This window comes from Thunnus albacares, chromosome 4 (genome assembly GCF_914725855.1).
Source record: "Thunnus albacares chromosome 4, fThuAlb1.1, whole genome shotgun sequence".
NCBI lineage: Eukaryota > Metazoa > Chordata > Actinopteri > Scombriformes > Scombridae > Thunnus > Thunnus albacares.
In genome coordinates, this window is record NC_058109.1 from 4,206,331 (window position 1) to 4,218,764 (window position 12,434).

At 39.2% G+C, this 12,434-nt stretch overlaps 1 pseudogene; it reads left to right on the forward strand.

The window, feature by feature from the left end:
- The first annotated feature begins 5,598 nt into the window (after positions 1-5,598).
- On the forward strand, positions 5,599-6,902 carry LOC122980501 (annotated as a pseudogene).
- The last annotated feature ends 5,532 nt before the right edge of the window (positions 6,903-12,434 follow it).

Genomic DNA, 12,434 nt, shown 5'->3' on the forward strand with positions numbered 1-12,434 from the left:
CACTATAATCAATCAATCAATCAATCAATCTTTATTTATATAGCGCCATATCACAACAGAAGTCATCTCAAGGCACTTTTCACATAGAGCAGGTCAAGACCGTACTCTAATCATAGCAGTATGAAAATACACTGCATGATATATTATATATATTATTCACTGCATGATCAAATGCTTCCAAATTACTAAAACATTGTTATTTTAACAATTTAAACATGCACCACAGACTGCAGCCTGTAGCCTGTGGTGCACAAGCTATCAACTCTATGTTTATGTGATCTATTCACGTAGTTAGTCTAGCCTCTAGCTTTTCTACAATGGTATGGCATATGTTATGTAAAATGATATTTAAGGATTTAACAATAAAGTGAAAGAATAAAAAGTGATAACAATAGTAAACTTCAGAGAGAAAAGACTGAAGCATGCTGATTGATGTGCAGCCTTTAATATTGAGAACAGACTAAAGTTTCAACACTTTATCAGTGTTCCAGTCTTTTCTCTCTGAAGTTTGCTGTCCCTTGTCTTAGTTTTGGCTGAATCTCTTACATTCAATCCCACACAGAAAAATAACATGTATTAATAAGTGCTCTGACATTTTGTTCACCAATTTGCATTATTGAGTACATTTGTAAAAAAAAAAAAAAAAAAAAGAACAGCAAGAAATGTTTGTTAATTTCATTGACATTTAGTCCATAACTACATTGATACATTTGACCAACCTCTTGTTTTATTTTTACTTTCTTGAATGCCAGGTAGAAAATTTAATAGATATAATTGCGTCTTTGTCTAAAAGTTTTACTTACAAAACAGCGTATATTTCTTTTGCTCTGTTATATCAGTGGTGGAAAGTACTTCAGTACATTTACACAAGTACTGTACTTAAGTACAGTTTTGAGGTACTTATACTACTATACATGAGTATTTCCATTTGATACTACTTTATACTTCCACTCCACTACATTTCAGAGGGAAATATTATACTTTCTACTCCACTACATTTAATTGACAGCTTTAGTTACTTTTCAGATGAAGATTTGACACAATGGATAATATAACAAGCTTTTAAAATATAACACATTGTTAAAGATGAAACCAGTGGTTTCCAACCTTTTTGGCTTTTGACATCTTACAAAAAGCAGTGTGTAGTCAGGGTCACATTTCACATGTCTTTGAGTTCACAGCTCCACCAAATGGTCATTTTTCCCTCAAAATTTCTCACATGGTTTCATCTCAATAAATGTTCAGATGATTAAATATTTCCCCAAAAATCAAAGATTAGAGAAAAAGTCCAAAAACTGAAAACAGATTTGTGTATCAGAACTTTGTTTTTTCTTCTTTCCTGTCTCATGTGAAGATAGGCTACATAAAGTGCAAAGGCATATATTTCACAGTCTGATAAACTGTTTGTTGTTTGTTGTGTCTGTATATCTGTGTTTTTTAGTGACTTTAGAAGAGACGTAAACAGTGTTGGAAATGAACTCTTTCTTCAACTAGCCACTTTGGCTGGTGGATTCTAAATTTTACCAGACACTCATAGTTTTTACCAGCCACCATTTTGTAATCACACTTTTGTGTGTAACTAATTTTTGTGTAACGTTGAATAAAAAAAATGAATAAAAAAACTGATGTACATTTTTTCCCATAAAGGTATTAATTTAATATCTATTCACTTATGATTATCCCCAATTCTCTTTTCCTCTCTCTTCCTGTCTCTCTCTCTCTCTCTCTCACACACACACACACACACACACACACACTAAAGGTCTTTGCACACCAAGTCCGTTTTTTTCGTCCGAAATTGTCACACGTTAAAAAATAAATACGACGTCACATTGCATCAATCACGTTTACATACCGACTCCGAAGGTTTCGTCTGTCATTAAAGTTTTCGGAGCAGGTTCGATTTTCTGCATTTTTTTGCATCCGTCAAAGTCGAGTTTATCTCCTGAGAGATAAACTCGACTGTCAAGTCAGTCGAGTGAAGGTCAGTGGCTGTACACAACCTACAGTCCACCAAGCATCAATATCCCAACTGTAGAGGAAGGCAATTCATCCATGACATCTGAGAACCTGGAATCAATCCAGATACAACATGTGACAGAGATGAAGATCCAAGGATGTAGGCCACATGTGAGGTGGCCAAAGTTCGGCAGCAAAAAAGATTTGGAAACAAACAATGCAGATTTGAGCAAGATCTTGGAAGAACTTCAAGGAACAGCAGAGAAGAGCCTGGAGAGGATAAGCAACCTGATTTATGAATACCTGGTAGAAAGGTTTGGAGCAAGAGACTCAAGGAAGAATAGAACGACAACAACATCACCCAAGAAGGCAACAAGAAATGGAGTGCCTAGTCAAGGAGAGAAGGGACCTGAGGAAGCGATGGAGAAAAGGTTCATTAGAAGAGATGGAGGGAATCAGCCTCCTGCAAACAGACCTAAAAGAATGCCTGGAAAGACTACAGAGGGTAGAAAACCTCAGGTTTCAATGTACAAAGGAGAGGGCACGAACATTGTTCTACAAAGATCCGTTCAGATTTGTGAAAGAGCTGTTCACAAAGGAAAAGAGCGGAGTACTCCAAGTGTCAAAGAGGGAACTTGAAGATCATAAGAAAACAATAGACACACATAACCTGATATATGAACAGAGGAACATACCTCCTGACATGCCATCCATTCCTCTGGAACTGCCTATCATTAGCCTTACTGAAGAATTCGAATGCACCACGGTAAAGCTGGACATGACCCTGACAGAAACTACAGACACCACAATATGGGCGGCAGTTCCCAGAGTGGCCACAGGCAGAAAGTGGAACCCATCTGAGGCAGTGCAGTAAGTGAAATCTGCTCTCAGGCATGGAGATATTGTGGGCATGGAGTGCAGCATGGAAGAGGCAGCTTTGGGCTAGGTACAGATAGACCCACATGGCATAGAGCAAAACCTGCCCAGAAGAGAGAGCTGTTGATAAAAGAGATACAGCAGTGGGAGAGGCAGAACAATGTGCAAAGGTCTCACGGGCAAAATAGGGCCAATGGACATATTGGAAAACTTTGAACACCAGAAGTTTGCCTGGAAGGATCTTTGGGAAATGGCAGGATGCAGACTTAACTTAACATCATCAGAGCCATATGTGATATTCTTCCCAGTCCCAAGAACCTGAACCAGTGGCTTGAGGAAAACCCATCATGTCCTCTTTGCCAAACACCAGCAATCCTACAGCAAATACTCACCAGCTACAAGACCAGCCTCACCCAAGGATGGTACACCTGGAGGCACAACCAGGTCCTTCGGCAACAGGCACTATTTCTGAAAGAAAGGAGGACTACCAACAATGCCCTCTCTCCCCCAACCCCTGGCTTCTCAAACATCATGTCCTTTGTACCAGCAGGAACAATACCAAAGACATTAACTGCAAGACAAGAATCAAGCCTACTGGATACAGCCCGGGATTGGAAGATGAAGGTCGATCTAGACCAGAAGCTCACCTTCCCACCAGAGATCATTACAACCAGTCTCAGGCCAGATCTGATCCTGTGGTCAGCCTCACAGAAGTCTCTGTTCATCACAGAGCTGATGGTGCCATGGGAGGATGCAGTTAGTGTATGGCATATAAACGCAAAAAGCTGAAATACTCAAATCTAGCAACTGAATTGGAACAAAACGGCTGAAGAACACAGGTGCTCCTTGCAAGGTCAGCTGCAGGGGTCTCGTGGCCATGTCAACCACCAGGCTGAAGAAAGGGATGGGAGTCCAAGGACAGGCCCTAGGACAGGCTATCAAGTCACTTGCAGAGGCTGCCAAGTGAGTTAGCAACTCTCTCTATGAAGAATGGGGGGAACTGGTTGAGAATATGTAGGATAGCATTCCCCCTGGGTTGACGGTCAGAACACACGAGACAGAAGACGGTATGGATCTTTTCGTGAGTGGTTACTCCTTAATACACCACAGCAGTACAGTAGACCCGGTTATTGCACGTATCAAAGATAGGCATGTGGTCTGAAACAAATCAGAAATAAAATATACATATATCAGGTTATAACTACCAACAATTTAACTTGGTTTTGATGATAATGTATACAGGCTTAACAGTAATGGTAATCTCAGTTTTGACACTGATAAAGTCACTAACAATGTAAACACTAACAGCAATAATAATCAAACTAATATTCTTAGTAATACAAATGCTACCATTAGTAGGCAGAAAAACATTCATATCAATACTAGTACTACCAATATCAAAGATCCGCCAACCGTGTGGCTGAGTCACATTTCAATAGAGCAGTAACAGGTGAGTTTCTTAGGAGAAGCTACTACAATTAGCAACTACGTAATCAGATCCCTAAACAGAAACAGGATTCCACAGCTACGAACACTGACATGCTGCTGGCAAGGTTGTTAAACATAATGTAAGAATATATACATTTAATCAGATATCTTGACATGGTTTATCAATTTCTATTTACCAGTAACAGTATTAGTCAACCAAAGGTACGGCTAGCCAAAATGTGCACACAATAACTGCAGTTTGGATTGTCAACTCCATAGTTGGCCACAAGTCCGCCCAGGTTCACAAGGGGGGTGAACCTGGGATGCTAGGTGTCACTGTTGAGCCCTCTGGAAGTGTCATGGGCCTATCAGAGAAACACCAAAGAAGGAGGGTGCCCACCTGATGACCCCAGTGACGCTTCTACCCCTTCTACCCCATTTTGTTTTACCTTTTGCTTGATTTAGTCTGTTGTTATTGTGCCTAACCAAGTCTTGCTCAAAGATAAGTCTCGTTCTGAATGGGAATGAATTAGTGAGCAGACTTTCAGTTTGTGTTTCATTGCTCAAACTAATTATTTTAATTTTTTATAGATATGACAACCTTGCAGGTGATGCACTTATTTTATTTTATTTTATTTTTTTAATTCTACAACTATTTTACATAAGTAACCCCTATCTATAAAATCTATTGAAAAGAACAAATACTGAAGTTTTCTTCACCATATTGGTTTCGACTGACTGTCAACAAACTGTGTTTTAATTACCAAAGGACAACTGATTGCTCCTAACTCCTGCAGAGCATAGTATCCAAATGACATCATTACTGATGATTTGTAAGACTCATCCATCATCCTATTTTATATAAAGCCATCAAACTGACTTCAAAACATTTTCAAAGCTGAGACTGAAGTATACTATCTGAGGTAAGAATGTATATGATGCTGTCACACTTCAGTAGTGTATCAATATTATATGATGTTTATCATGCTTTTGAACTGTGAATAATCACTTTTGTAACTCCTTAATTGAGCATATCATATCTCTAATGCAGTTCAAAACTAGATGGTGTTTTAAGCAGTGAAACACTGTTCATTTGAAAGGAGAAAAAAGTACAAGTTTGCTGTAATTCTAAATGATTATTCAACATCATGTGGTAGAGTTTCTTATCTATTCACTCAAGCATTTATTGATCTTATTTTGAACTTGATTGAAAATTGGATATTTTAATAGGCAAATCAGATATTTTGTGTTCACACAATGTACATAAACATTTAATACCCATGCAAGTGTTAAAGTTATGTTTTTGGATGGAGACATTTAAGGATGAAAGCTTTCACTTTAAACAGTCAGGATACATTGATTTGTTGTACATCAACTTCATTCTCTGTGCATAATTGTTGAACAAGGTATTCTGCTACTGTGAGAAAAATATAGATGTATGAATAAGACATTTGCAGTGCTAACCTAAACATAACATTAGAATATCTTTAAATATTCCTCTGTAACAGGGACTTGCAGGATCCTCAAATCAGCCCCATGAATTCCTCGTCTTATGGCTATAATGTGTCGAGTGGTCTTAGTTATCGAGACCCTTCAAGCTCAGCTGTGGTCAAAAATGTGATTGTTCTGGCTCTTGGCCTTACCATCAACTATATCAATGGTACCCTGATTCACACCTTCAGAAAACACCAGGTCAGAATATTTTGTTGTTGTTTTTGGTATTACTATAATTATTGTTGGTGGAAGAAGGAAATGGATGGAATGGAAGACATTATTAGAACCTTTTAACTGACTGATTCTTTTCCTCTCTCCTTCAGATCTTTTTGGTGAATCCTCGTTACATCTTATTCATCCACCTGGTGCTGAACGATATAATCCAGCTTACTACAACAATCAGCCTGTTTGTCTTCAGTTATATCTTCTACAAAATTAATGCTTCCTTCTGTTGCCTCATTATTACATTTGCTGTTTTCACCACCCTCAACACCCCATTAAATTTAGCTGTCATGGCAGTAGAGTGCTACATTGCTATTTGTTTACCACTGCGACATGCTGAGCTCTGTACAATCAAAAAGACAAATATTCTGATTGGTTGGATCTGGGCCATGAGCGCAGTCTCAACACTGCCGGATGTGTTTATTATTCTTGCAACAGAACCTTTACGGTTATTCTATTCCACAATTTTCTGTGAGAGGGATAACTTGTTCCATCACCCCATAAGTTTGAAAAAGAGGGATGTGTCCTACATAATTTACCTAATTGGTGTTTGGCTCACTCTCTTCTACACTTACTTTAAGATTTTCTTTGCTGCTAAAGCAGCTAAAGAAGCTAAATCATCTGATGGAGATGCAAAGAAGGCCAGGAATACAATCCTGCTACATGGCATTCAGCTACTCTTGTGTATGCTAACCTATGTAGCCCCTGTGTTGAAAAAGGTTCTATTGTACTGGTTCCCTAAACATTATGTACATGCACTCTTTGTTTGCTATATCATCATTCAGATCCTCCCCAGGTTTATCAGTCCAATTGTGTATGGGTTACGAGACAAGACTTTTAGACAGCACTTTAAAAAGTACCTGCTGTGTTCAGTGTGAGCAAGCATCACACCATGGACTGCAGAGAAGGACCAGATAACATAAACTAGATCTTAAACAAAGCATTTAAGGTCGTGAATGCCATTGAGGAAAAATAGTGTAATGACTTTTCAGTGAGAAAGTACACTGGAACACATTAAGCATATAACATTGTAAATTCCTGGAGTTTGACAAATTTAGATTGTGCTCTCCTACTGAGCACTATAATCATAGCAGTATGAAAATTCACTGCATGATATATTATATATATTATTCACTGCATGATCAAATGCTTCCAAATTACTAAAACATTGTTATTTTAACAATTTAAACATGCACCACAGACTGCAGCCTGTAGCCTGTGATGCACAAGCTATCAACTCTATGTTTATGTGATCTATTCACGTAGTTAGTCTAGCCTCTAGTTATTCTACAATGGTATGGCATATATTATATAAAATGATATTTAAGGATTTAACAATTAAGTGAAAGAATAAAAAGTGATAACAATAGTAAACTTCAGAGAGAAAAGACTGAAGCATGCTGATTGATGTGCAGCCTTTAATAGTGAGAACAGACTAAAGTTTCAACACTTTATCAGTGTTCCAGTCTTTTCTCTCTGAAGTTTGCTGTCCCTGATCTGAGAGGCACCTAATTCAGCTGCACATTGCTGCAAAGAGGACCCCTTTTCACTCACAATATTAGAAGACTGCCTTTATTTTTTAAATAATTCCATTTTCTTTTTACATTTTCCATTTACGTTATATCTGGTTGTTTTGCAGTGCATCAGATATTAAAGACATGTTTGTCTTAGTTTTGGCTGAATCACTTACATTCAATCCCACACAGAAAAATAACATGTATTAACATGTGCTTGCTCATGGGGGAATTGTTGGGTCTCTGTAAATTAAAGAGTACGGTCTTGATCTACTCTATGTTAAAAGTGCCTTGAGATGACTTCTGTTGTGATATGGCGCTATATAAATAAAAATTGATTGATTGATTGATTGATTGATTAATAAGTGCTCTGACATTTTGTTCACCAATTTGCATTATTGAGTACATTTGTAAAAAAAAAAAAAAAAAAAAAAGAACAGCAAGAAATGTTTGTTAATTTCATTGACATTTAGTCCATAACCATATTGATACATTTGACCAACCTCTCGTTTTATTTTTACTTTTTTGAATGCCAGGTAGAAAATTTAATAGATATAATTGCGTCTTTGTCTAAAAGTAGTACTTAAGTACATTTACACAAGTACTGTACTTAAGTACAGTTTTGAGGTACTTATACTTTACATTAGTATTTCCATTTGATACTACTTTATACTTCCACTCCACTACATTTCAGAGGGAAATATTATACTTTCTACTCCACTACATTTAATTGACAGCTTTAGTTACTTTTCTAATGAAGATTTGACACAATGGATAACATAACAAGCTTTTAAAATATAACACATTGTTAAAGATGAAACCAGTGGTTTCCAACTTTTTTGGCTTTTGACATCTTACAAAAAGCAGTGTGTAGTCAGGGTCACATTTCACATGTCTGTGAGTTCACAGCTCCACCAAATGGTCATTTTTCCCTCTAAATTTCTCACATGGTTTCATTTTAATAAATGTTAAGATGATTAAATATTTCCCCAAAAATCAAAGATTAGAGAAAAAGTCCAAAAACTGAAAACAGATTTGTGTATCAGAACTTTGTTTTTTCTTCTTTCCTGTCTCATGTGAAGATAGGCTATATAAAGTGCTAAGGCATATATTTCACAGACTGATAAACTGTTTGTTGTTTGTTGTGTATGTATATCTGTGTTTTTTAGTGACTTTAGAAGAGACGTAAACAGTGTTGGAAATGAACTCTTTCTTCAACTAGCCACTTTGGCTGGTGGATTCTAAATTTTACCAGACACTTTTGTGTGTAACTAATTTTTGTGTAACGTTGAATAAAAAAAATGAATAAAAAAACTGATGTACATTTTTTCTCATAAAGGTATTAATTTAATATCTATTCACTTATGATTATCCTCAATTCTCTCTTCCTCTCCCTTCCTGTCTCTCTCTCTCACACACACACACACACACACACACACACACTAAAGGTCTTTGCACACCAAGTCCGTTTTTTTCGTCCGAAATTGTCACACGTTAAAAAATAAATACGACGTCACGTTGCGTCAATCACGTTTACACACCGATGCCGTAGGTTTCGTCTGTCATTATAGTTTTCGGAGCAGGTTCGATTTTCTGCATTTTTTTGCATCCGTCAAAAGCCTTTAGAGAGTTGTTTGACCACTCAGAGCCACTGTACACGCAAACAACACAGCCTTGAAACACTGATACTATCAGCTATAGCAGAGAAGTTATACACAGACTGATCACAGGACAACTATTGACCATGATCTAGTCTACGTTGCAGCGTTTTGAGGCTGTGCCCTGAATATCTGCGGATCCAGTCAAAAGGCTGATCGTCTGTGATCACCTGTGCAGCAAACAACACTGAAAATTTTTTAAAGTTTAAAAAAAAGATAACGTAATCCAAAAAGCTGTCATGTCCCAAACCGGCTCCAGTGAATGTGTCATTCTCAAGTGATTCAAATCTTTTGGGTTAACGAACTGAACTGAATCACTTCTGTTCATTTCTCAGTTCAGTTGAGCTACCCAGTCAGTTGTGAGCAAATGTGATTCTTTCGCAGGGATACACTCCCTCATTGAGTGAGTGATTCAAGTCATTCGTTTGCAGAAGGAATGGGGTGCATTCAAGACAGCAAATACATAGCTGATTCTGGTTGCTAACACTTAACAATAATGATATATGAACAGTCCGCACTGAATCACTGACAGAAGAAACCTGGACTCGACCAATCTTCTTTAAGTCCTGTTGCTGCATGACCTTTATCCCTACCCCCACTCAAGGAATGATTGCCAATTATAATACAGCATTGTAAAACAATGTCCTCTAAGCTCACTTGATCTGCTGAATAAAACCAGTGATTGCTGTGAAAGTGCAGCTGACAACTAGGGAAAGACCCCGATGGGGCTGTCATTGGCTAGTTAACCATGATGGCAGGCTCCATCTGCTAGTCAATAGGAGTCACTCCTTAATGGCTACGAAAAGACCAAAAAGGAAAATACCCCTGAGCCAGCGAGAGTGAGGGGCGGAGCGCATTGTTCATCGGCTGGCACAACAGACAAAGGAACGAAAATGACAATAATTGGCACAGAAACAACAGCTGCTAACCCTAACCCAGGTATCATTGCTCTGTGGCGTAAGAATACACCAGGGCCAAATGCCTGAAGCAGATGAGACTGGGACCTCGCATCAACCAGTATCTCCTGAGAGATAAACTTGACTGTCAAGTCAGTCGAGTGAAGGTCAGTGGCTGCACACAACCTACAGTCCACCAAGCATCAATATCCCAATTGTAGAGGAAGGCAATTCATCCAAGACATCTGAGAACCTGGTACCAATCCAGATACAACATGTGACAGAGATGAAGATCCAAGGATGTAGGCCACATGTGAAGTGGCCAAAGTTCGGCAGCAAAAAAGATTTGGAAACAAACAATGCAGATTTGAGCAAGATCTTGGAAGGACTTCAAGGAACAGCAGAGAAGAGCCTGGAGAGGATAAGCAACCTGATTTATGAATACCTGGTAGAAAGGTTTGGAGCAAGAGACTCAAGGAAGAATAGAACGACAACAACATCACCCAAGAAGGCAACAAGAAATGGAGTGCCTAGTCAAGGAGAGAAGGGACCTGAGGAAGCGATGGAGAAAAGGTTCATTAGAAGAGATGGAGGGAATCAGCCTCCTGCAAACAGACCTAAAAGAATGCCTGGAAAGACTACAGAGGGCAGAAAACCTCAGGTTTCAATGTACAAAGGAGAGGGCACGAACATTGATCTACAAGGATCCGTTCAGATTTGTGAAAGAGCTGTTCACAAAGGAAAAGAGCGGAGTACTCCAAGTGTCAAAAAGGGAACTTGAAGATCATTAGAAAACAATAGACACACATAACCTGATACATGAACAGAGGAACATACCTCCTGACATGCCATCCATTCCTCTGGAACTGCCTATCATTAGCCTTACTGAAGAATTCAAATGCTCCAAGGTAAAGCTGGACATGACCCTGACAGAAACTACAGACACCACAATATGGGCGGCAGCTCCCAGAGTGGCCACAGGCAGAAAGTGGAACCCATCTGAGGCAGTGCAGTAAGTGAAATCTGCTCTCAGGCATGGAGATATTGTGGGCATGGAGTGCAGCATGGAAGAGGCAGCTTTGGGCTAGGTACAGATAGACCCACATGGCATAGAGCAAAACCTGCCCAGAAGAGAGAGCTGTTGATAAAAGAGATACAGCAGTGGGAGAGGCAGAACAATGTGCAAAGGTCTCACGGGCAAAATAGGGCCAATGGACATATTGGAAAACTTTGAACACCAGAAGTTTGCCTGGACGGATCTTTGGGAAATGGCAGGATGCAGACTTAACTTAACATCATCAGAGCCATGTGTGATATTCTTCCCAGTCCCAAGAACCTGAACCAGTGGCTTGGGGAAAACCCATCATGTCCTCTTTGCCGAACACCAGCAATCCTACAGCAAATACTCACCAGCTACAAGACCAGCCTCACCCAAGGATGGTACACCTGGAGGCACAACCAGGTCCTTTGGCAACAGGCACTATTTCTGGAAGAAAGGAGGACTACCAACAATGCCCTCTCTCCCCCAACCCCTGGCTTCTCAAACATCATGTCCTTTGTACCAGCAGGAACAATACCAAAGACATTAACTGCAAGACAAGAATCAAGCCTACTGGATACAGCCCGGGATTGGAAGATGAAGGTCGATCTAGACCAGAAGCTCACCTTCCCACCAGAGATCATTACAACCAGTCTCAGGCCAGATCTGATCCTGTGGTCAGCCTCACAGAAGTCTCTGTTCATCACAGAGCTGATGGTGCCATGGGAGGATGCAGTTAGTGTATGGCATATAAACGCAAAAAGCTGAAATACTCAAATCTAGCAACTGAATTGGAACAAAACGGCTGAAGAACACAGGTGCTCCTTGCAAGGTCAGCTGCAGGGGTCTCGTGGCCATGTCAACCACCAGGCTGAAGAAAGGGATGGGAGTCCAAGGACAGGCCCTAGGACAGGCTATCAAGTCACTTGCAGAGGCTGCCAAGTGAGTTAGCAACTCTCTCTATGAAGAATGGGGGGAACTGGTTGAGAATATGTAGGATAGCATTCGCCCTGGGTTGACGGTCAGAACACACGAGACAGGAGACGGTATGGATCTTTTCGTGAGTGGTTACTCCTTAATACACCACAGCAGTACAGTAGACCCGGTTATTGCACGTATCAAAGATAGGCATGTGGTCTGAAACAAATCAGAAATAAAATATACATATATCAGGTTATAACTACCAACAATTTAACTTGGTTTTGATGATAATGTATACAGGCTTAACAGTAATGGTAATCTCAGTTTTGACACTGATAAAGTCACTAACAATGTAAACACTAACAGCAATAATAATCAAACTAATATTCTTAGTAATACAAATGCTACCATTAGTAGGCAGAAAAAC